Source organism: Corapipo altera, unplaced genomic scaffold (assembly GCF_003945725.1).
Source record: "Corapipo altera isolate COAL_440 unplaced genomic scaffold, ASM394572v1 113, whole genome shotgun sequence".
Taxonomy (NCBI): domain Eukaryota; kingdom Metazoa; phylum Chordata; class Aves; order Passeriformes; family Pipridae; genus Corapipo; species Corapipo altera.
The window spans coordinates 1,415,294-1,440,481 of NW_020884895.1; the positions used below are offsets into that span (position 1 = coordinate 1,415,294).

General features: G+C 42.8%; 1 protein-coding gene across 8 annotated transcripts in view; it reads right to left on the bottom strand.

Annotated features, from left to right (window-relative positions):
- Window positions 1-25,188, bottom strand: part of LPP (LIM domain containing preferred translocation partner in lipoma) — a 328,422-nt gene that overhangs the window by 78,258 nt on the left and 224,976 nt on the right. The window lies entirely within an intron of this gene.

Below are 25,188 nucleotides of genomic sequence, written 5' to 3' on the forward strand. Positions count from 1 at the left end.
ATGCTAGAACAATCATTCCTACAGTGGTAGAGTATATGGACAGAAACAGATATTTCAAAGATGCTAGTTATGTTCTCTTCTTGTTTGTTTTGACAGAAATCCTGCTGTTAACATTAGTGAGATCAGGAGCTGGTCCACAGATTTTTAGTATTAGGGATACAAATGTTTTAGTATGGACATAGAAACTGGGTTCTCTTGGCCTTCAATATGCTAACAGCTGCATACAGTATTTGCAGTCTGTTTCAGAGCATCTTCTCCCTGGAAAACACCAGAATTATGGGCATATTTTGAGAAGCACAGACTTAGTCTTATGCCTAGAAGTTTCTTAGAAGCAGCTAAGTTTAGTGTCCATAATAAGAAACTCGGTCATTTCAGGATTAAAAAATGCTGACATCAGCTTTCCTTGTGTGCACTGCTTTCTTGAAAGACTTGCATATGAAAACTAACTTATTTATGAAACACAGCATTTCAGTAAAGCAAGTGATTTCATTGATTAATTGCTGCCTTCATCACGGATTGGACTTTTGATATGAAACAAGGAAGTGTTTTTCTATGCTCCATACCTACTTACATGGCAAGAAAATGTAAAATCACTGAAGAAACAATACACTGGCCACTTCTATCTGGCTTACAGAGACTACACCTGACATGATGAATCTTTATTGAGCCAGTGATGTTCAACAAAGAACAGCAGGTTTAAAGCACTGCACTGCAAGAGAATTAACTAAATGCCTTGATGCTTTTTTCTTTCAGGCAAGAAGGAGATTTCAAATGAGACATCAATCAATGTAGAGAAGGTCTCAGAACAGCACTTAGCAATAATACTTCAATCATCCACTCCCAGAAACCAAACTCTTGCATGTTCCTAAACATACTTATTTTCCAGGTCCATGCTAAGCTGTACACCATCACCCTCCTCACTTGTTGGCCTGATCTTCCTCATAGGCACTGAGCCCATAAGCACATGCCTGTGCTCCCTGGAAGGGCTGGATTTGCTGTGCACACACGATGCAGAAGTTGCACCGGCTGCCTGCCCGACAACTGCTCTGTAGTCGAACAGCAGAAGTGCACAAGGGAGAGGGGTGGCACAGTCCCCTGGGAAAAAAGTGTACCTGGAATAAGCCCCAGGCTGGATGAATTTTCATGAAGGGTTGTGTGAGGTCTGTTTGCCATACATGCAGACTCCCTGACTGAGAATGTAGATTGGCCCTACCATACATTCAGGTTTTCCCATAGATGTTTCCTTTTTTTGCTTATGATTTTTTTTTCTGAACAATATTTAAGGTTTTAGTGTATTTCTCTAGGAATTCTGGTTGCCTAGCAGTTGTTCTGAGGAAGCTGTTGAACATCTGAAAATCCTGAATGTCCACACTCAGAGCAGTAATTGTACAAATTGTCATTGTACAAATGCAACCATGCTGATATGTTTGGGTTACCAAAACTTACTTTTTCATGTGGGGAGGCAGGCAGTATGGTGCACAAGAATTACATTTGCTTTCTAAGTCACGTAAATGCCATATCTGTGGGACACATAATTTTAGTGGGGATAAGGCCATTCATATGACTAGAAGTTTCAGAGACGGGTATTTGACCCAGAACACTCAGACTCCCTTTGCCAGTGCTTTGTGGCTGTTTTTTGAAGTCTAGTTTACAACTGCTTCATTAGAATAATAAATAGCATAACCCTAAAAAAAAAGGTTTATTAATAAGCCAATTAAAGGTGTCAAATGTAAAGCATTTAATCTTGGAACAACATATTTTTTCCCTTTGCTCTCTTGTTCCTAAGAGCTGATCACGAATCTCGTCTGAATGTATATTTTAACACAGCAAGTGCAGCCAAGGATTTATTAGCCTAAGAAATCAATCTGACAACTGAGCTTCTCAAAGTATTATTCCAGGTGTTGTACCTATTTCAGTTTCCATGCAGAAAAGAATGACCATTGCCATCCCATCAGCAGAGACTCCTTTCCTAGACTTGGCATGGAGAAGACAGTACAGCCCGAAGCTGATGATGGCCCCCATCCCTGTATTTCCCCCATTTGCTCTCTCTGGTTTTGGAGGCCACGTTGCCTTACATACACAATAAATAGGCCACTCTTGTGTTTTATCTACATTGCACATTTCCAAACTAGGCAGATTTCTTATCCAGTAGTCAATGTCAGCTAAAATAACAAATACCAATCACAATGTTATGAGACACTTTAACTTATTTTCACTAAAATGCTATGCCTTTTTGACCAGCATTTAAGTAGTGCTAGGCACATATTTTTCCTCCTTGCATGGCACATGCTGACTACGTGCCTCCAGGAAAATGCATTTCATACGAACGTGCTGTTGAGTTTGCTGGGACATGCACGCACACAAACATAGAGAGAAAAGTGTATCTTTAGTCCAATCTAAAATGCTTGTTTCAGCAAAACAGTTTCCTTCCTCCTCCTTTGTTAGGTCAGGGTAAAAATATAACACTGGCTTTCCTTATAAAACAGAGTTGTGGTGTTGTTGTTTATATTAAACTTCCTCTATTTTCTCCTGATCTGTACAATGATCAAGGCTGTCTAGAAATACAATTTGCTGTCACCACAGTTACCTTTGTGTGTTCTCTTTTCTCCATGATGTCTCAATGCACGCAAATATCCACTTCCTTAGCTAGACATATCTCAAAGATGGGGTCTACACTGAATTGCAACATGGCCTCCCAAATTCCCTGAGCACCACTCACAGAAACATCAGGGATGATAAACTGACCCAGGAAAATGGAAAAGAGCCGTGGTCAGCAAAAAGCTGACAGGAGGGACTATGCTTTGGAAGCACAAGCACCTGAGTCCATCCTCTGCTACTGCCATCAAATACCAAGCAACCTCAGGGAAGACAAGAAGATTGCAGGAGCAAACTCGGGAAGAGAAGAGGACTGCAGTTACACGTGCAGATGCAAAAGCATTCCTGAATAAACACTGTCCTGCACACCTAGTTAACAGGATATTAAGGAAAATGCCAGCACTCCCAGGGTTAAACTCTGTGGCAGAAAATATCTTCATGCTACAAAGGAAGTGAGCTAATTGCTTGTGCCACTATCAAAGCACTGCAACAACATCTGGCTCATCTTCCTCATTAAAGTTCAGTTCCTAAAAAGCCAGGTCAAAAGAAGCAGTCACGTGGAATCACTGTATAACTATTTTGGTACACAAAGTTGATACTTATTTCAGTGCTTCCCTGGCACATGTTTTCTACTCCAGGCCTCACTGGTAATCAGCTGTCTCTGCCGTAAGGGCTGCCCAGAGCATTCACCAATGAGAACCTTCCCCATCCACATAAAAATATTTACCCAAAGGGGTAAAAGCCACAGTGCAAAATATGCAAAGACAACTGAAGGTGGTGTTTTGATGAATGCACCGTCACTCCAGAAAACACTGTTATGTGGTCATTTTTCTTGTCCATTTGCAAATATTGTAGAAGAAGCTTCTTCTCTCTGAGAGAAAATAACTTCAAGTACGTGTTCCCAATTACAGAAACATGGAAATTATCTTCTTCACAGAAGGTAGAATTAGTCCAATTTGGAACTGCAAGGCAGCCAGAAACATCTTTTACTGTTAGCAACTTTCCCTTTAATTTTTTTTTCTCCTTGTTCGACTGCATAAAGTTGGACCTTTCCCTTCACTTCATTCACCAAAACTGATCATCAGTTAAATCAATAGTTAAATAGCATCACAGCATATTTTTATTCAATGGTCTGACAAAGACCATACTTCTTCATTTAAATTATTGACTGTCCAAAACAACTGCAAACTTTCAGAGCAAGAAATCCAGCATGGTGCCATGTCTTTCATGAGTTGCGCTCCCAAATAGATACCAAGATTCCCTACAGCTGTATTTCAGTTCATAATTAAGGCCAACTCTTACAGAGGAGATGCAATAGAAAAAAATATTTTAATTCTTGATTTGTTTTCCCAGTGAAAGGTTACAGCTGCCAGAGCACATACAGATTCCTGAAAAGACAGTTCTGCCTGAAATCCCTGCAGCACGCACGTTCCTTGCTTTACTCCTGGTTGGAGAATAAGTCATGAAGATCCTTTGAGGAAGCTGCCCTGCATGATGAGATTTCCACTGACAGCCAGTGCCTTCTGGCCCATACCAGCAGCTCAAAATCACAAGCTTTTGGGCTGGCAGGAGAGAAGGCTCCCCTGGGACACGCCAGAATGGGGCAAGCCACTGGTTGCCTTGCTGCCCACCTGCCCTGCCATCACTTCCCACAGCAAACCAGCAATCCAGAACATACAGTTCTGGCAGCAGAGCCCTCATTCGTTAAACACTGCCTTGCTTTGAAGTAGGACAGTTTTGTAACTGCTTCAAAGCTCTAGAGGATATTTTTTCTTTATTTTTAAACTTCATTACTGTAACTGTATCCTTACTTAGCTATCTAAGCACACTGACTGTCCTATTCTAATCCTGCTAAGCTCTTAGTTTCAGTGATCTCTTGTGACATTAAGCTACACAGAATTTGAGTAATAACAACAATAAAAATATTTTCCTCTGTTTTAACTTCACAGTCTGCAATTTTGCACAATTGCCTCTTTTTTCTTACATTGTGAAACTGGGATACAGACAGGTAGGAAGGAGAGGTAGATCTTGTTGATATTTTAAAAGCAAGACAATAGAGCCAGATAGCAAAATCACTACAGAGCCGAGAAGTTTCCCAGACTTCCGAAAAAGGCTGCTCATACAGATGTCTATTTTGACTCACCAGAGAAGAACTTATAGCTTACAGTCATGAAACTGAAATCTTTGTGTACTGATACTGAATTCAACAGGATCACCATACGCATATCCTAATTACTCTGTAAAATGGGTTTAACAATATTTCTCAATTAATCAGTGCCTGCAGAGCTCTCCAAGCTTCTGCAATGTAAGTGACTACACGGAGACAGAGTGTTTTATTAATCATCAAGCATGGTAACAAATGAACATGACTGTTTTGTCCTTGGATTGTTTTATGCTATTATATGCAAACAGACTAAGTAGCTTTTCTTGCTATTCTTCATGTTCTCACTAATGTTTTGAATCTGGAAGGGCTGGTTATTTTTGCTAGGTATTATAAAAGCTGGATAATCTGTAAACAGTGCTATCTGCTTCTTGCTTCTGCACTGAGCACGACTGTGTTAAATGACACCTTCCACTGACATTATGGCAAGTCCTTTTTTCTGCTGGACATTGTGGATTGTTTATATATTCAGGGTTAACAGCAGATGAACTAGATTTTTACGGAGCAATACTGGCCATTTCTCATTAGAAAAAGCAAAACAAACAGATTTTCAAGTAATAAATTTTTTACATGTTATCTCAGAAAACAGCAGATTTAAGCTATATTTCACATAAGAACGGCTATAAAATACCACATTTTAGTGTTCCATTGGTGCTTTAATGTATACACAGAAACAAATGCAGCAGTGCCTGATCCTGCCTGGGGCTTCTCGGCCCTATCACTACACAAATATGCTTCACTTGTCAAGGTTTATCTCCTATGAAAAGGGGAGCAGGCTGTTTTTCCATTAACCCCACTTATTTTGGTAACAGACATTTTAGGCACTTTCAAAAAAAGCCAGGAACTCAAAGCACAAGCTGGATGGTACTACTGAGCGGGAGAATTGAGGTGTCACCATTACATCCACACGCAAATAAAGAGATTGCATCATTTTAGCCCTATGGTTTTGGCTGAAAGAGCTTAGTCTGCTTTATAAAATTACATCAGGAGGTCTTATGCTTCCTCATCTATTGTTTCAAGATTGAAGGCTTTATTCTGCTCTAAGCTGCTTGCCTTGCTACATCTCTCTGGGCTCAGAGTCAAGCACTCTCTTACTCCCATGTATCATCACCAGCAGTGAAGACCCAATAGGCTGCTTATCAACTCCCCTCCTTTCTGTTGTAATACTACAGGCTTCCAGGACGGCCTTCAAAGCATTAATTAATTGAGCATTATATTTACTGCTATCAACAGGTCAAAATCTGCATTTCAGAGTAGGAGCCACAAGCATCCATACGAGATGACAGTCTCAGAGCCTTGGTCCCAAGCTGCACAGGGATGTGCTGTACAAGGGTTTGAATTCACTTTTTGTCATCTTGGCTATACACCATGGGGTACACAGTGCCATCTAGGGCTTCTTGCCTGGGCAGGTGATGAGCCTCAAGACCTGTACAAAGATGCTTTGTGCAAGTCCAAGGCAGCACTACCGAAAGACATCAAGCTGTGGGGGACTCCAATTGCAATGACCGGCACTCCAAAGTGGGGCTCCTGGTCTCCCCATCAACCGAGCCATATTCCCATCTTAGGGGACAAGCCCAGGGGCAAACCTAATAAGAATGGGAATGTTCCAATATTCATCCTGATGAAAAAAGATGTGTTTGCTGACACAGCACACAACTCGCCCAGACGATTCATTGCCACAATGAAACGATCGAAAAAAGTGCCTTCCTTCCAAAGCCTACCCTCCCAGAAACGTCCTTAAGAATCCAAGGAAATAATCGAGCTTTGCCCTTTCTTAAGCTTTTCATTTGCAAAGCACTTCACAAAGGCAGAGCTCAACTGTTTTCACAGACAATGAAAGGCGACACCGCACGATGGGCTCACACACCTCCGGTGCAGCGACCGCAGCACCCAGGAATCTCACCACCATTCACCGTGTGGAGCTGGGGGTTGGACCAGGCGCTCCTGCAAGGAGCAACACCTGGCCCTGCGGTTCAGGTTCGTCGCCCAGTGAAAAAATAGGCTGCCCCAGCTGCAGTGCCTTATCAGGTAACAAAAACAGAACTGCTGGGGCATCACTTGTTTCAAAAGAAAAATAAATCTCACCATTTTAGTGGTACTAATTTTGCATGTGAAACTTGCATTCATACTGTTTTAACAGTTTAAATATAGCTTTCTTGCCAGATGCCTGAATATGCTAGAAAAGATACTTAAAATATGCAAATTGTGTTTCTGTTTTAATACACAAAGAAACCTAAAATCACATCACTTTCCATCACCAAGACAGGTTTTAATATAAGCTTTTTTCATGTGAAAACTATAACAGCAAACAAATGGTTAACCAAATGTGTTTAACCCACTATCTGTAATCTCACTTTTAGTCAACTGTGACATGGGCCATTACACTTCCCAGGACACCAGTGACTTAAATGAAGACTACATATTTTGCTTAACATTAAAAGATTATATATATAAATTACAGTAAAAAAAAAAAGCTTCTCAGACTGGAGTGGGTGCTTGGTTCAACATTCATAGCATTGAAGGGATGGATTCCTGAGCTTTATCCTCAGCAATATTCTTAACCAGTCTGATCCTGCACCCTGCTGTTATAAATGGTGTTCATAATGCTTGGCTGTCTCAAGAGAGTTTGAGAGTCTCAATGAACTCTTGATTACAAAATGCTCTGAGATCCTTGAATGAAAGACGCTGAATGAGTACAAATTATGACTATTAGTTAGTAGCCAAAATTGTGCCTCCTTTCACTCACATGTGCCTACATTTTGTCTGTCAAGATTCTAACATTTTCCAAACAAATACTGGTCTCCCAACATGCCCCTCAGTGATCTTGTATAAATAAAAGTGATAAGAATAATATTAGAGAAATCAATAGTTTGGCAAATCAAATCAAATTCCTGCTGGACTAAGACACTTCTTCTTATTTCACAATTGGAAGATTTCTCCATTTTACTCATGTTCTGATCCCAGAATTACTTGTTCTCTTTTCCTTGTGTGTAGCTGTTTTTGCTCTAAGAGCTTCGCTGTTTTTCTTTTAACTTTGCACAGGCCATGTTTCTTGAAGTGGTAACTGGAGGATTCCAACCCTTCCTAACAAAATGGGTACAAGTTCCTCTGGAAAGAAAATGGGGAGCTCTGGACCCATCAGAGAGTGTAAGCACTGAATAGGATCCTTCATTTGACTTTCAGTGACTGAGTCACGGAAAACGAGGCAGAGATTTAAGAGATAGTCCCAACATCTGGATTCTGCCTAGGTCATCTACTGGGCTCGCCTCTCAGCTAAGGTGTGCTTCAAGGGTGACAAAAAATTTTCAAAATGACACCTTTTCCAATGATGCAAGAGAAAAGAGAATTTGCAAATAATAATGAGAAGATTGCTACTCGTTGAAGTCAGAGGAAGAGCTCATTAGCTTGCACCTCCAGGTCTTGTGGTAAGACTGTAGAGAAGAGTATTAAAAGGGTACTGACATAGCTCAAGACAATCTGCAGGCAGTAAAGATCAGAGTTCATCTCATCTCTGCCTCAATTAGAGCGTCTCTATATTTTATACCATCTACATGGATGGTTTTGTTGCTGAATTGCTTTATTCACCTTTAAGAGACTGAAGCTTTACTGCATTTAAAACAACTAATTCTCCCCATCAAGAGGCTTCCGTAGGCTAAGTTGCCTAAATCTCAGCTCAGCCATCTAACATCATATCAAGTACCATTTGCAAACATGTGTTATTTAATTCATAAGAAGAAATTACCCAGACTGTCAGTGTTGAGCAGACCACATGTACCACTTCTAACAGCAAGCTTGGCCTCTTTGCTGTCTCCATTCCAAGCAAGACAATGGTCTCTTCACAAAATTACCACACTGGAGTTCATCATGACTGGTGTTTAAAAACTTAGAGAACCCTCTCACCTTCTGTGAAATAGAGGTGCCCAGCAAAAGTGGGTAGTTTGCTTGCAGACCTAATGCTATTCACTCACATCAGAGCCTGGAAAGGGTCTGACAGCAGGGTCACGGTGCAGCCACACCCACAAGGCATTAGCTGTCCTTGCAGGTGCTACTGTGATGCTGAGCAACGTCAGGCAGAGGATAGGACACACTGGCAGTATGGAAAAAGGTGGTGAAATTAAACAGTGCCATCAGGAGCAGAGGAAGTAATGCACAAGAAAAGAAGGAGGAGAGAGTGAAGGGCTGCAGCCCCCAGTGAACGTCATCTTGATAGCCTAAGCACTGCTGCTTGTACATGTTTCACTATCAATTACCTCAAGATAATCAGAAATAATATTTTCAGAAGAAAGCAGTGCCAAATTCTATACTGCACTTGGAGGAAAAAGGCCAGGGTAAATACCCGTCATCTAGATTATCATTTATTTCACCCAATGTACTTATGAAAATGATCTCTCATTTGGCTCACAGCAATAGAAATTTCTCAACAAAGTCATAATTCTCCTGTAATAGAGTCCAGGGCAGTTAAGTATTACTCAAATAAAAAGCTCCAAGTCTCCCTTGAAACACTGTCCCTGCTCAGGAATTTCCCACAATCACAAGGGAGGTGGGAGCTGAGAAAAGGGCAGCAAGAGATGAGGAATGATGTTCCCTCAGAGAGAACTACAGGCTGAAGACCCAGCACGTCCCATCTGGTGGCCAAATTGTGGCAGGAAGGCAGAAGCAGGGATTATGGGCTATTGAAAAATGCTGCAGGAAGTTTCACCAATGGGTCTCAACTTTCTTGCAACCTGCTGGAATAGGAGTGAAGATCTGAGTTTGCTGTTCTATTCCTGTTGTGGATTCTGTGAATCCTGCTCATGCATAGGGCAGGAGATGGCCCTGGGCAGAGAAGAGCCACAGGAGCAGAGAGGTCAAGGTCAGATCCGGGATCAGGGCTCTGGCAATCAGAGGAAAGAGCTAGGGAAAAGAAATTAGCCCTTATCAACACAAATATAACAATTAAAAAAGGTAGAACTACAAAGGCAAAAGAAAAACGCCAGTAGGAAGAGAGGAAGACCAGTCAGAAGGCAGAGTGCAGTAAGTGATTTAAGCCAGAGCCCAGCATCAAAGGAGAGGGTGGGATGAGATGGAGAGGAAGAAGAAAGTGCAGCCTGGCTAGGAGCTTCCAGAGCTGGCAAGAGTCCATGGAAAGAGAGCTGTGTGCACCCACTGCATGAAGGAGAGTGGCTTAGGGAAGACTAGTGTGCTAAAGAGGTTGTATGAAATGGAAAGATGGACTGATGGTATCCTCAGAGCAGGGAGCAAGCAGAAAAGCAAGAGAAAATGAGAGGTGTCAGCATCAGATGATTTTACTGAATCACTTCCCTTGTCCAAGAACTATCAAGTGCTAACCAAACTCAGCAGTTTCAGTCTATGGGATTGGTCAGATGCTTCCAGATACATGTGTGTATGTGTTCTTGATGGAACATCAGGGAGAGTAGGTACCCAGGGCAGAGCACCACAGCCTTAGTCTCACTTGATTCCCATAGAGAAGGGTTATATTGGGTTTCAGTGTCACATCTTCCTCCCTTCCGCTTCTCTGCCACATGTACTATGTGATCCCATGTCTGTCACAGGCATGCTTTCCAGCCAAATGGAAAACTACTCTGTGGCCAGGATGATCAAAATGGTAAGTGCATAGGTGCTTGTGCTGTGGCTTGTGCTGTGTGCTATAGAAGTACCTATGGAATAAAGAACAAGGAGAAGAAATGCCCTGCTTGGTGTTGGAGCCAGAAGGGAATATGGGATTCCCTGGATTCAGAGCTATTCTACTGCTTTCACTCATCCTCTGCTTTCCTATCAGCCTCTTGAAAAGCCCCAGGATCTTGGCAGCCAAACCAGGCTGTACAGTAAGGAAGGGAATCTAAATTTCCCCAGCTGCAGCCTCTAAGGCTGCTGCCATCCTAAGGGCATAGCCACTGAACTAACATACAGACCTAATGACCTACACTGTTCAAGGCATCAAATGTTTGAAGAAACTCACCCTGCTCAGAAGGCCATGCTTGAGCTGTATTTCTATGCCTCTCTTGTGTGAGGCTGGGACTTGCTCTGAGGAGGTGAGGAAGAGCCTGATGGTTCAATAAATAAGGGATACTTGGGAGAGTTAGCAGAACTGACAGCTCAACAAGATCCATGTTTAGTTGTCAAAACATTTCTCCATGTACATAGATGCAGATAAGAAGGATGTCCATATACATCTGGGGCTAGAGATGAGCTTATCTCGCTAATTGGTTGAGCAGCACTTCGTGAAGAACAGAGCCAACTGGAAGAGGTGGTAGCTTGTGCAATTAGAACTGAGGAGGCTGAGGACTGTGGCTGGACATAACATTGCACATGGACCATTTTGATGTATTAAAAAGATCACTTTATCCGTGAACTGTTTTCATGTCCTGTTCAACCACAACAACAGCAGCAGCCTCCTTCTGTTTTTTAATGATTAAGCAGCTCGCAGGTTGACTGAGCAAAGGCTGAAGGGGAAAAACAAAGATATATATATAATAATTCTGCTGCAGAATTTACTTGAAAAGGATGGGTTAGACATTCAGATGGTGCCAATCAGAGTCACTCCAGGGAACTCGCTGATTTACACAGCAGTGGAGGATCTAGCTCAGCATGCCAAAGTGAGCAAAGTACTCAGGTGTACACTGGCTGGTCGAGAGGCACTATTTGAGTCAACAAGGCTGTCCAAGCTTGGCCCAGACTAACTGCATTTGTCTTTCACATGAACATATGACACAGGGAGAAAACTGGGTCCCAGACTGCCAGACCAAAAGTGAACAGTGCAGACAAAGACCCCACTCTCTGGGGATATGGGTGATTGAAAGCTGCTTCCTTGCAGGTGACGCTCTAGGGCTTAGTTAAAAGTTCCTGTCCCCATTTGTGGGACCCATATCAGCCTGGCTTTCATGGGGTCCTGTTATGAACTCCCAGCTCAAGCTAACATTTTTTCCAGGGCCTCCTCTATCCTTTCTCCTTCTGAGGAGCTGGCTCCCTCTTGAAAAGGACCTTCAGAGCAAGTGTGCCTCCTCTACCTCCCTTATTACCTATCCTTGTTCCTAAGAGCCATGCAAATTTCAAAAGCATATCTAGAAAAAAGTGAACATCAAAGACTTTATTGATGCCTTTCCCTTCTTTCCCTCCAAACTATGTCTTCTGCTCTCTAAGCTCCCTTTCTGCCCCTCTGCATTAGCTTTACACTATTAAATAAGGAGCTCAGGCCCCCATCCTGTGTAGGACTCTCATCTGAAAATCACTCACACACTTTCAAGGGTTTGCAATCCGGAGGAGGAGAAACAGTGAGGCCAGCAAATGCTGGAAGAAATTGCCTGGGGAGAGTCTGTGATTTCCATCACTGAGGCTTTTCAGAGTAGGAACAAACAAATATTTGTGAAGAATAGCTTAGGCAGAGTTGATCCTGTCTCTGAGCAGCTGACAGATCTACAAGTCTGTTCCAGCTTTATTGTTTATGCTTCTGTGATTGTGATAGCAGTTGTGACATATTCTGCAACAGAGTTGAGCAAAGCCAGCTGAAAGCCCTATGGATCATCTTCAGGGCTGAAGCTGCTTACAGGAAAGGAAGCTCACATGCAGTTTTAAGTTACTTGATGGTTCCAGATGCTAAATGAAAGAAACTTCGTTCACAAATGGTAAGACAAAGAAGCCGGGTCCTAAGCAGCCCCTGCCCTGCTTTTACTATCTTCAAGATGTTCTATCTCCAGCTTTGATTCCAGGTGCAAGAGGCAGCACATTTAGAGCACCCACTGTACGGGCTGTAAATATTTGTGTTAGACAAATAGCCGGATGCTTTTGTCCTGGTCCTCAGGAATGCCCATCTGGCACTCAGTGCTGAATCTCTATTAAAACCTCCCAGAAGCTAGACAGGATGCAGAAAGTCTGGCCAGGAGCATAGAAATGGCAGGCAAAGCAGCATTCAGAAAATTATCAAAGGTGCCCCAGACAGCAAAAAGTTCCACGTGTTGGTTGTGCAAAGACCCACGTGTTGTCTGCAGCGCATGAAAGGAAAGAAGTTACTCCAGAAACGTCAACACAATCTCTCCCTGCAATACCACCTTACAGGAAAAACAAATGGTAGGGGAGCTATCTAATCTACTCATCGCAAAGTCTTTAAGTCACAAGACAGTATTTACTAGCTGGTACCAGACAACATTCAAGCAAGAACAGAAAGTCACTTTCCTAACCCTCCTTGTGAATTGCTCCCATCTGTGCAAGAGAGTAATCCAAAGCCCTTATGCCCATGACAGCACTGCAATCACACGCTTCGTTTTTTAAACCCAAAATAGCACGAGTCAGACCACAGCAAGGCTCACACAGCCCAAGCAGCTGCACTGATGAAGAGGAGCCACTGGAAGTGGCTCTGGGGGCACAGGTTGCTAGGGAACGTTGCAAAGACACTGCAGATTTCCCCACCACTCTCTGGTTCTTTCCCCTCTTCCCACCTCGCTTGAGCTGTGCCAGTGTCTTCGCCCTGAGAGTGCCATTCTTCCTGTCTGAAGTGTGCAAAAACAAATCTGCCAGCAACAATGGAACACGATTGCTTGGCATGTGTTCCCTGAGGAAAGAAATCTCTCTAGCATTTGATTTTCAAAGGCAAACAGCTGATGAGTTGGGAAAAGAATCCACTCTTGCCATTTTCTCCATGTCTGTGTGTTATTCCATTCAACCTGTGCCACAGTTAAGGGTGGGTGGCAAACCCAGGTGGTACAACTCAACAGGCTGACTTTGTGGGAATCATGCCAGTTTGCAGATGGCAAGTCATGGTGCCCTGAGTGTCACGCTGTGCCCTCTGGACCCTTCCTCTAGCCCTAACATGCTGCTCTTTGGGAGGCAGTTGCAGGAGCCAGCACAGCACTGTGAACGTGTCTGGGAACCACACAGTGCTCCCACCACTCCAGCAGGCAGTGGGGTTTATGAAAAAGGGCACACAAGCAAGGGAAGGGCTATGAGAGAACTGTGAGGGAAGGAAAAGGAAACTCCTTCCTTCTTAAGAAAGAGCTAGGGTAAGGAAAGACCAGAGACCAAGGTGGAAACACAAAGCTTTCCAGTATTAATCAATCTTTAAACAATTTAACTGAATGATTAGGAAATGCAATACTCCCTACTGAGGCATGAGAGATTTATATTTAGATGTTAGGTGTTTTTTTCCACCCTGTGTTATTTTTAGCCATGAGTTGATGCTAGGCTGGTGGTGGCTGCTGTTGGATCAATGAGGCTCTCCCGTGATGGCAGCTGGGTGAGATATGACAATAGGAAGAGGGATGTCATTCACCCCAAGATGCTGCCTACTGCTGGAATGCCTGTCTGCACAAGGAGACAGTGTGAGAGCAGAGCAGTGGCTGGTTCCCCAGATCTGTACTCACACCCTAAGGCTGCTGGCCTGGTCAAATGTCCTTCAGTACCAAGAAGGACTTAATCAAACCCTAAAAGCAGCAGAGAGGAGACACCTAAAAGGCCTATATAACTAAGAAATAACAAGGGAGAAGAGATTTGGAAGTGATTTTGAGAGACTGCTTAATAAACCTCCTTATCCCAAGAACGAATAAAATAAAGTACATGTTTGAGGACCTATTAGATACGTTAATTCTGGAGACAGAGAAAGAAGCATTTCACTTTCCTAGTAATAGCACACCATAAATCTTGGATGTCCACAGTGCTTGTAACCACAACACCCTTTGGACAAGGAGAAACTCACGTAATCCCCAGTACAGATCAGATCTGCAGTTTCTACCCACTGCAAGGTCCTGTCTTTGACAGGGACCATCACCTGACAATGAAGTGGTAAAAAGAACTCAAGAAGCGTAAAACAATAAAATACTAAACAAATGTCAAAAGACTAATTTCTTCTTCACTCCAGGTAATTTGTAATTAGAATGCTTTTAGACAGGAGGATTTATGTTTCTTTGTAAAAACAGAGCCTCTTTCGCAGTGTGACAGCATGCTTTCTTATCTCATGATAAGCCACTCAAGGATGGTCAAGGTCTTATCTTGAACTTCACTCAGCAGCACAGCAGCAGCACACCAATATGCAAATACCTTCCATGGACTCCTGTTATGTATCACGTGCTAACCTCTACACAAACAAGGATGCTTCTCATTTTATGAGGGAATACAAAAAGATGAACTCAAGTGCATGCCAGTACATCAGCATTCCTACAGACAAGTTCCCCTGCACCACCGTGTCATCCTCCAGAGACCCTGTAGCATGACCTTAAAAATGAGAAAGAGAGTCAGCGTTTTCTAAAGCAATTGCATGAACACTACTATCCCACTTCCATTTCCCTTTCAATCTACATTTAAAAAATTACATTCACCTGCAGAGACATGCTAGGCTGATACATGCCAGGCTGATACACTTTATTCCTCAGTTCAAGCCATATGGCTCTAATAATAGCGGCTAATAAAGGGAGGGTATGTTTTCACCTGTAATTTTTCAAATCTCATCAAAAAATGGTACACACAGAATACTGCAGACTGCAGCACAGCACATGTGCTCAGTCACATTTTGCACTGCTCTGCACTTGCTGTGCTAATGGCCCTTAATTAATATGCACAACCAACTCAGTATGAAGGGCAAAAAGTGTTTGCAGAAATGGTACCTTAAATTAAAACAAACAAAGCAACAGCAGGTTTATTAAAAGTGCATTTTGGGATCAGAGCTCTGTAGCAGACTTTGGAAATAACCAAGAGCAGAGGACATCAAGTTATCTAATGGGCTTTTGGCAATCATTTTACAGAAATAAATTTTCCAGTAGTACAGAGACAAATGCTCAAGGCCAACCTTGACATCTTGGTCTTGGCATATCTCAATAAACTCTGTAGTTAAAATCATCCATTAGGCGCTTCCAGGAAAGACAGCCAGTAGATTTCTCACAGAGGAAAATCAGCAAGTAGCAACCATAGCTAACTTAATCAAGCTTAATGGAAAGGAAGCAAGGGCTATGACTGGTATTAACACCTTGGTCTAGAGGTAGGGGATTTCCAACTAATTTATTGTGGAAAAAAGTATCATTCACAAAGTCATCCATAGAGTACATACTGCACCACAGCGTTTAATATAATAGCCTGGCATCATCTGACTCCAGATGAAAGAGTAAGAGGTTATATTTATACCGCACATGACTCCAGCCTCCAAGAATGCACCTCAAGGCAGTAGCAATGTGATCTTTTAGCAAACGATGTCCTTAGCCTGCCACAACTACTGCACCAATCTGCCACAAAAGCATAGGTGTGTGCAGGCAGGGCTGCTGGGGGAGGCTGCAGTATGGTTAGCAATCCAGCATGCTTCGCTCCACTACTGAGGTACTCGCTGTCTTCCAGCTGCCTCCCACAACTCTGAATGAGCCTGAGGGCCAAGCAAAGTCTTCCAGGTGACTTTTTGCTTATGGAAGAGAAAACCAACAAGCCATAGAGAGGCTGAGCTGGCAGCTGCACAACGAGCTGCGGCAGACGGGTGCCCTTGGAGAGTCCAGCCATGTGCACGTGGCCAGAGAGGATGCACAGACTCAAACTTCACAGCTCATCTCTGGACTGAGCTAAAACCATGTTCTCTAAACCTGACAAACTCAACAGTGAAGACAGGCTTTCTCCAAGGGATGGAGCCAAGCCACGAGGCCAACTTTTCAAGTAAAAGTTGAGACATCAAGCCTACACTCAGAACTTGGAAAGGTTGGTCCAGGGGGACTGCAGGACACAAGTCTCCACTGAGGTCCACGTCCTGAGTCTGACTTGGCTGTACACAAACACATTTGAAGTGACAGTCCTTTTTTCAAGGGGCTGCAGACCAAATAAGATCAGACTCTATATGTCTAATTGCTCAGGGTAACACAAATTTCAGTACAGCACCTAAACATTAATTCTCACCTTACTGTCATGTTTATTGGTTCAGCTCTTTGGGAGTATTTTTCACCTCATGGGTTAAGAAACCAAAAGACAGTGGCAAGGGAAAGAATAAGATGACCATCTGCCTTCTCAAGCAACTAACCGTTGTCTCCTGTCATTCCAGGATCCAGCTATTTGCTGTACATACACAAAAAGGTTTCCATCTGTGGCAGAGATATTTTGCACACAAAGAAAATGCCAAAGCTTACATTCTTCTTTTTCATAGAAATATGAACATATTTCTTCATACACATGACCCTACTGAAAAGCATTCAACTGGGGACACTTCTTGTTAACATCGCAGAAGGAACCATCATTAAAAATCCAAGCCTTCTGCAAAGGGAGGGGAAAAAAATCATGTTGCTAAATGCCTCATTTCAAACTATGCATTTTTAGTCCACTATCTATTTTCTCTCTTATCAGAAGCTTTTGAATTTTCAGATCAGATGCCCACCAACACCTGCTCTCTCTGCTCAATGAGTACTAGTCCTAGCACGCTAGTACTAGCTCTAGTATGAGAACTAGATGATGCACAGTTCACGGCTGCCTCCACTTTGCATCCCATGCACTTTCCCAAAGCTGGCTGCTGTGTTCTCAGCGACCTGAGAAGAAATACTTGTTCCCTTCGTAATTAGGATTCACAGTAAATGCGGGAAGCGAAGCAAAAAGAACACAATGTTCAAAGCTGCCACTCATGGTTAAATAATTAGTCAATATTACGCTCAAATGCTGCCTCCAGTGTTCATGCCAATCTGTACGGGGAGGCATTTGTCCTTACATTACTTTGGCGCCTCATTTCAGTAATTTCTATAAGCTGGCAGTCTGGCCTCAGTGGAGAATGGGTCACACCACTGTTAATTCAGAAAGACTACTAAATACAAATAAGAATGGTGAGAGATTAAAGGTGATGAGGTGTTAACAAAGCTTTGGTAAGTAATATGTGCAAGAAATCCTTTCACCTGATTTTTATAAAGTGGGCCTTGTCTAAAAACAAGGGGGTAATTAGCTGATAACTAATGCAGAACCATAATCCTGTTTAGTCACACCCGCAGAAGTGCTATTGGTTCCCAATGAGAACCAATTGCTTCTCCATGTTGCATAGCAGCCCACTCCATTTGCTCACCAACCAGTAATACTGTGGGTCCTGGGGGGATCCTGAAATGCTTCCCTAGTCTGGAAACTGCCATTTGCTGAGACACTGCTCCATCTGCATATTCATGTTGCATCGCCCAGTGCAATGTTTACCGTGGCTGTATTTTTCCCCATAGCACTTGTGTGTGCTAGAAGGATTTCCTGACAAGAGGAGTTGTGATGGCTTATAACTGATCTAGAGCTGAACTTGATTCTTTTGGAGTGCTAGGTGATGCCTGAATGAATGCTGCTGTTTGTCTAACTAGGCTAACTTAGAAAGCATTTCATGAGCTATAGGAACAAGTACAGACCAATGCCTGGAATGTTCCTGCGTCACCTTCACAGCCATTCTAAAGCTCTTCCATCAACAGAATGGAGACTGTGTCAACATTTAACTTAATCACATAGCAGCTGCCTGGCTCATACCTGGTTAGGCAGAGAAAGTTTCACTTCCACCTCACGCCACCCAAAGGCAGGAGTACTACAGACATGAATTTTTACTCTGTTGTAAAACAGAAGGAGGAAGAAAAGCCAGTGCTGGCACACAGCACCCTTCCAGCTCTGTTGAACCATGAAGCCCCTGCTGGGAAGCTGTCCACAAGGAACAACATTATGATCTTAAGAAAAACTGTCTTCCAACATGTTTCACTAAGACTGAACTCAATAAGGGTCAATAAAACAGTCACATACCACAGATGTGGCAACAAATGGTGAGCTGCAGCATGAAGAAGCCCAACAAAACACCAGCTCCCTTTCATAACGTTGCTTGCTCCTGGAAAGAAGACACTTTTCCCTAATCTTTGCCTGGTGCAGAGACTACTCTGACTCAGGCTACTAAAAGCATCACTAATGAAAACAACAGCATAATTGATAAAAATAAGACTATGTCTCACAAGCAGGTCTGCAAATGCATCCAGCCAGCCGAGTGCAGTTCTAATTTACAGCACTTGTTGGATATGGAGACTAAGGAGCACTGAGGGAGGGGGGGTTTGCCTGGACACCCTGCCCAACCTTTAACCAAGTGAAAAAGGTAAGAGAGGAGAAACACTGGTAAGAGAACTCTGAAATTATTCACTATGAGTTTTAATATGCATGCCTGAGACAGTGACTTCATTAATCAGAAAGCTCACATCTGGGTTGCTGCTCTCCCCTGGCTGCTTCACCCATCCACACAGCTTGTTGGGGGAAAAGAGAGTGAGATGGGATCCAAATTAGAAACTATTTATGATTGTTGAAGTAGAAAATTAATTGCTTTTTGTGCCCTTCTTCCCCCATTCTGAAACACACCTCCCAGGGAAATTTGTGCTGAGAAGTCCCTGTGAACAAACACATGGAAAGTAACAGAACATGGTCCATATGTACCAGCAACCAAAAATAAACTGAAGTCTGAAATCCATACAGTCAAGTGGATTCACAATGTCTATCTCTACACCACAGTAACAGATGGTTAGTGAACTGTTACAAGACAGACCAAGACTAGTTAAACAGATGGGCAGTATTATTTTTATACTGGTTTATAAGTGAATATTTAAGTTTCCACTAGGTTATCTGAAATACCATCAAAGAAGCACACACAATTCCCATCTAGCCAAAATAAGATTCCATGAAAGCTTCTGCCCAAGGAAGGTACTGAGCTTCTTATGGCCTTTTGCTGATGGTGCTGATGTGGCAAAACCTTCGGAGTTCAGGAAGGACAGCCCAGGACTGCACACCTCTGGAAGCCTTGCAGAGCTCTGTCCAATGCTGAAAGAGCTGTGGCAGCAGCAGCGGTGGAATGTGAACCACAGGGCTCCTCTGGCTGCATCCTCTCATCTCTCTTCCTTTTGTCAAGTTTTGTTCCTGTTATTAATTCACAAACCAGCTGAGCTCCACAGCTGCAGCTCAGCTCAGGTCAAGTGGACAGAAGTGTCAAGCAGGTGCCATTACAAAGGGGGAAAGAGAAACGGGGCATTTTAGAAAAGGCATGCATTTAAAGACTTGTCCATGTTGAAGGGATGCATGACAAAGACCAAAGACATAGGTGACTTCTGAGACTTCTCTCCATTTTTGCAGTTTGCATTACTTTTTTTGCAAGTCTCACCTACAGATACACTGGTCAGGTTCACTTTCCCCTTCTTTGGGCTTAAGCAGAACATCTGGGCTCACAAAAAAAGGAGGACAGACTAAAAAAGTTAATTAGCAGTTCACAGTACCTTAAATCACATGAGAAACCTAAACCAACATTTGCTGAAGACACTGACACATCTTGCTGCCTGACGCAACAAACTGAGGAATTAGGTTTTTAAAAAACTACTGAACACCCTGTGACAATTTCAGCAGCTCGCTGTTTTCAAGGTGGGCAGAAGACTATTAGAGACAACCACATTCACTGAACTGCAAGAGAGGAAAGGTCTGTAAGTGTCCGTAAAGTGAAAGAATCAGTCTCCTGCCCACAAGATGCCTGGTTCACATCCACCCTATACCTTTTTTAGCAATTCCTGCAGCAGGTAGGTGCAGATTAGTTAACCTCTGCTTTAAAACCATTTTTTTAAAACCAGAGTGATGCACAAAGGCTTCAAGTGTGACTATGACTCAGGTCTTCCTTCAGCATGATTGCTGCAATCAGATGGTCACAACTGTTAGAACAGTGCTTGGTTTTGAAATCCGCCATCCAAATCCATTTCTTACATTTCAGAGTGACCATTATCTTCTCACTGCTTGAAATACTGCTGACTACCGCTATGAAGCTGTAGGGGTTTGCCTGCAAGCCTCAGAAGAGCTTGTACTTCCACTTCTTTATAAAGAAGTTCCACTTAGTGGCTGCATTATCTGTCCAGCTGCCACCAGAAAACAGTGCTAAAGAAAAATGAAACTCCCTTTGCAAGTATTTATTCCTAATTTACTAAAGGCTAACAGTATCCAGTGACAAAACCCAAAAAGTTGTCACTGAAATATTTCATTTATCTAACAGTTTGAGATCTCCAGGCTGCAGATTACATGCGCACACATGCCTCTGTGCTAAGTCTTCAATTAAAGAAAATAGAAAAGCTTTGCAGTTTAGCCACTGGGAGACTTTTAAGCATTCACAGCTTTGTCTCCTCGCACATGAAATGTTAATGGGGCAACCATGCACAATTGGCCCCACAGATAATGGTTCAGATAACAGTGGCTTTGTGATACCTATCACTGGGCTTCAGAGGTGAGGGGGCCTGTCTTGCTTTGTAGTAGATGACACCTTGTCAGCACGTCACGTTCTCCAGTCAGTTCAGGAGTTCATTACATCTAAATAACACCCTTTTTGCTCTCTGGCTCATGTTTATTAATACCGCACGCAACTTGGTGATTCATCGGAGAAGATGGAGTGGTGTTCTTCAGCAGGCAGACAGCCTCCAGTGGACCCACTGCCCTGGATGAAGTTCACCACAGGACCTTTAATTTCATGAATTTATTTATCGCAATTCCTGGAAGTCCAGTGCTGTTACAGAACAAGCTCGTAACTGCACCTGACAAAGGTTCTGGGCTCATCGAAATAGGTCTGGTTTGTATGTTGTGTAAACAACATTAAAAGTTTGGAAGTTTAGCATTAAGCCTTCAGTTATTTAAATGGCATTTTAAAATATGCATGACTAGAGAGATATTTGCAGAACACATTGTTGTTATCGTGGCTGATAGCCAGCACAGGCGAGCAGTCTGTGCTGTGCTGCTCTGTGCTGCTCCACATACAGGACAGCAACCTACTGCAGCTCTCAGGCCAAGTGTCATAGTTCACTGCACTCTGCTGTGGAAATTAGTTTTCAGAGACCCTCTAGCAATTACACAGAAAAGGCTTTGTAGTTTTGCTTGGTAGTTTAAAATAAATCCAACTGAGGAACTGGCAATACCAAAACCACTTTCAAGTGCAGTAAGGACTTTAGGCCTGATGCACCAGTGGTCAACATTTTGAAATTCTTTGCACTAAACTTATATTACTGTTACTTCTTTCCCTTGGGCATACTTGCAACATCCCACTTGCACTCCTTCAGTCTCAGTCTTTTTAACATATCCTCTCCATGCTCTGCTTTGGGTACCAGCAGAAAGAAGTTACTGAGAGAACAAAACCAAGATTTTTCAAAAATATAACCCCAGGTATATAGTATACATACGTACAATACATACAATATACACAAAGATAGCATAGCTATACAAACACACAGCCACCTATAAAGCATCTGGGTCCTGAATCTGGACAGCTCAATGAAGCAAACCGAAAGTGCTACAACAACAGCATTTAGAAGATGGAGTCACTTGTCTTAGTGCCTAATGCAGGAAATTCCATCTTGGGCCTGCATTCCTAAACTCATCTCAGAGGACAAGAGTATTCAGCCACTGGAGCTGTGATCGTCTAAAATAGCATGGGAAAAAGCAAAGGATAGCTGTGTACTCTGTACTAAGACATAACACAATTTGGTGCAGCTAGTTTTTTGACTAAGGACATGCATGTTTTATGGAAGCTCTGGTCGAGTATGAGAATGTAATTTGCAGGAAGACTGAAAAATACAAGGACAGTTAAAGGACCTCTGATGTGACTCAATGTCACATAAGGAAAAAAAATTGGTTTTTACGGTATCATAGGTGAAATTCTGGCTCAGCCAGAGTCAGTGGGAGTTTAGCCAAGGCCGGATTTTCAAACCATAATTTCTCTTCAGAGACCAGCTCAACCTAGTGTCGGATTTACCTCACAGTCTGATTTTATCTCTGGAGAATGGGGTTTTTTTGAGGGGTAATGCAAGAGTGACTGTTCCACTGAATGAACAGTGGAACAAGATACACCACATAACTATTGTTATAACAAAAGCTATTAATATTACATTTAACTTAACTTTGACTGATAAATATACAATCACAGAACCACTGAGCCCCACTTTTCAGAAACAGCAGTCTGCCAAAGCTTGGAGGATAAGCAAATCCCTGTTTTTCAAGAAATAGAGAATGATACCTAAAATAATTCCAACAACTAAAAAACCAGCTAAAATCCATTCCTCTCTGTTAAACAGAGACACACTTTTTAGATACTATTCAATCCAACTTGGAATTTTAAGGAGCAACCTGGTGTCAGGGTGGTATCTAAAGCAGTTATATTAGTTGTCACAATTATATCTTCCTTCTACACAAAGCTGTAAACCTTCCCACTTGTTGCATAATGCTGCAATTACTCCATAAACTCTGCCGGTAAGTTCATTGACTGCAAAATAAAGTGTCAATGAGAGCCACTGGCCTGTACAGCGGATGAGAATGCAAATGGCAACCAGGGAGTTCACCAAACAGATTTATACAGGAGAGTTTATTGGCTGTTATCAAAACGTCCACAAGATTCAAACTTTCCTCAGCAAACAAAATTTTTAACGGTAAAACAACAATATTGCAATGGAACTTTCCACTGCAAGATGTGAAGGAGAGAAAGAAACAATGCTGCACTCAGGGAGCTCATGCTCACCTCGACTGCTGCCCTCCGGGTCTTAATTCCATTTCTCTAATGCCCAGGGTTAAAAACATCCCCTTGCTCTACATGGTGGTTGGCCATGTAGAGGGATTTTCCAGAGGGACTGGAAAATGCTCAGCCTCTCCCAGGGGTGTGAAGAGAAGTTCATGCTCTGACTAGGAAGAAGGAATAGGGAAAAACTGCCAGCAAGTTGGTTTTTATCTTCAATTTCTTGGACTACTGCACACTATCAAAAGCCTTTTTCTTCTTCAAACCCTGCAGTTCCTCTTCAGCTGAGCTGTGAAGTTGTTTCATCAACAAACTCAATAAAAACCCTCAATGACAAGCCTGGAAGATTTATGATTTTTGTCATCTTTTAAACAGCCATAAAAAAAAATATTGTCAAGTTGCTGAATTCATTTGCTGGGAATTGACACTTACTGATAGCTGCTGCTAAGGGATAATGTGGTGACCTGCTACAGTAACGACCAGATAAGAGCTGGCAATAAACCAAAAGGGGAAAAGGACTTCAGGTCAAACATTTTCAAATTCACATGCCTGAAGTCAAGCTTTGAAATGCATCTGTAAACACTAAATGAGAGGTCACCTTTTTTGAACTGCTGCATCCCTTCAGCCCCTACTGAAGTCAAAGGCATTGTGTTATGGAAAATCATACCTTGGGCTGCTTCTTTAGTAGCCAAATAGAGATGTATAAATCTAATTCTGGGTGCCAGAAAGAAAAATCTGGCCTCAAAGGAAAGAAAAAGAAGAGTGATCAATGTGTTACAGCTGCAGTATCACACTCTCACTGCACAGTTATTTCTAATGAGAAAGATCAGCTGTTAACTTGTGTTTGCAAAACTGGGGTTTGAGGCCTTGATTTTATATTGTAGAAAAAAAAATCATGATTTGGCAAGAAAACTGAAGATTTCCCTCTTTTGGGGAACAAAGGAGACAAGGCATCTCAGGTTTCAAACCCGCTGAAGTCTACTAAAAGCCTGTCTGCTCACTGTTCCCATGCCAGGCCTGCATCTCTGTTAACACCAAACTTGGCATGGGGGAAACATCTTGTCAGGCCTGGCTAAGCCTGGGCACCCTCACGGCACCACAGCAGCAGGAATTCAGGTCAGGAGCCAGCAGGTATTTGGTAGCAACACCAGGACTCCCAACCAGAAACGGCCTTTGCCAGAAGTGTCTGGGAGCTGCTCTCAATCCTACTTTGGTGATGGGAATGGGAAGAGATAGTCTCCATCCCTCCCAGCCTTTACATTTCTAAGAGTCAATGAACTGAGGCATCTTGGGTGACATCAAGGCATGTGGCTTCTACATTTTTGGCAGAGAGACATCCAAACTGCTCCTCTCTGCCAGCAGGAAAGACTTTTAGCATTCCCTGCTGCTCTCCATGCTGGAAATTAAGAGGAAAATTAAGCCAGAAAGGGGAGACAGCTGCAGGGACTTATTAGATTCCACTCTCAGTAAGGATTTTCCTTATTCCTCTCCATGCTTCTTTCCACACAGTCACTGAGTCCACACCATGTTCCCTAAAACTGTTGGTAAGCATCATCCCATTTGTTACATGCTCCCCAATGCTGCAGAACACAAGCAGGAAATGATGCCCTGTCCCTAACAAAGGTCACAGATCTACAGAGCTGGTCTACCAGAACTGCCACCTCCAAGGCACTCTTTTTGTAATGTTACCAAAAAGCAAGGAGGGCAGAGGCTGCCCACCTTGGATGCTGTATTATAGAGTTGTTGTCTTGTGATGGAGAAGAGTTAGGGTGGTGACCACACTGTGAAATTTTGCTTTCAGCACATGAGTGGCATATTGGGTGCTAAATGCTTCAGTCTGTCCCCATAACATGACCTGAAACCCAAAGAAATCCACTGGGTGTGAATCTTTCTGCTTAATTTGCTCAGGTTTACACCAAACTCTGTCAGCATGGCTGTCAGTGCAGAACAGCAGCAACATGGAGGGAGTGATGGATTGTCACCA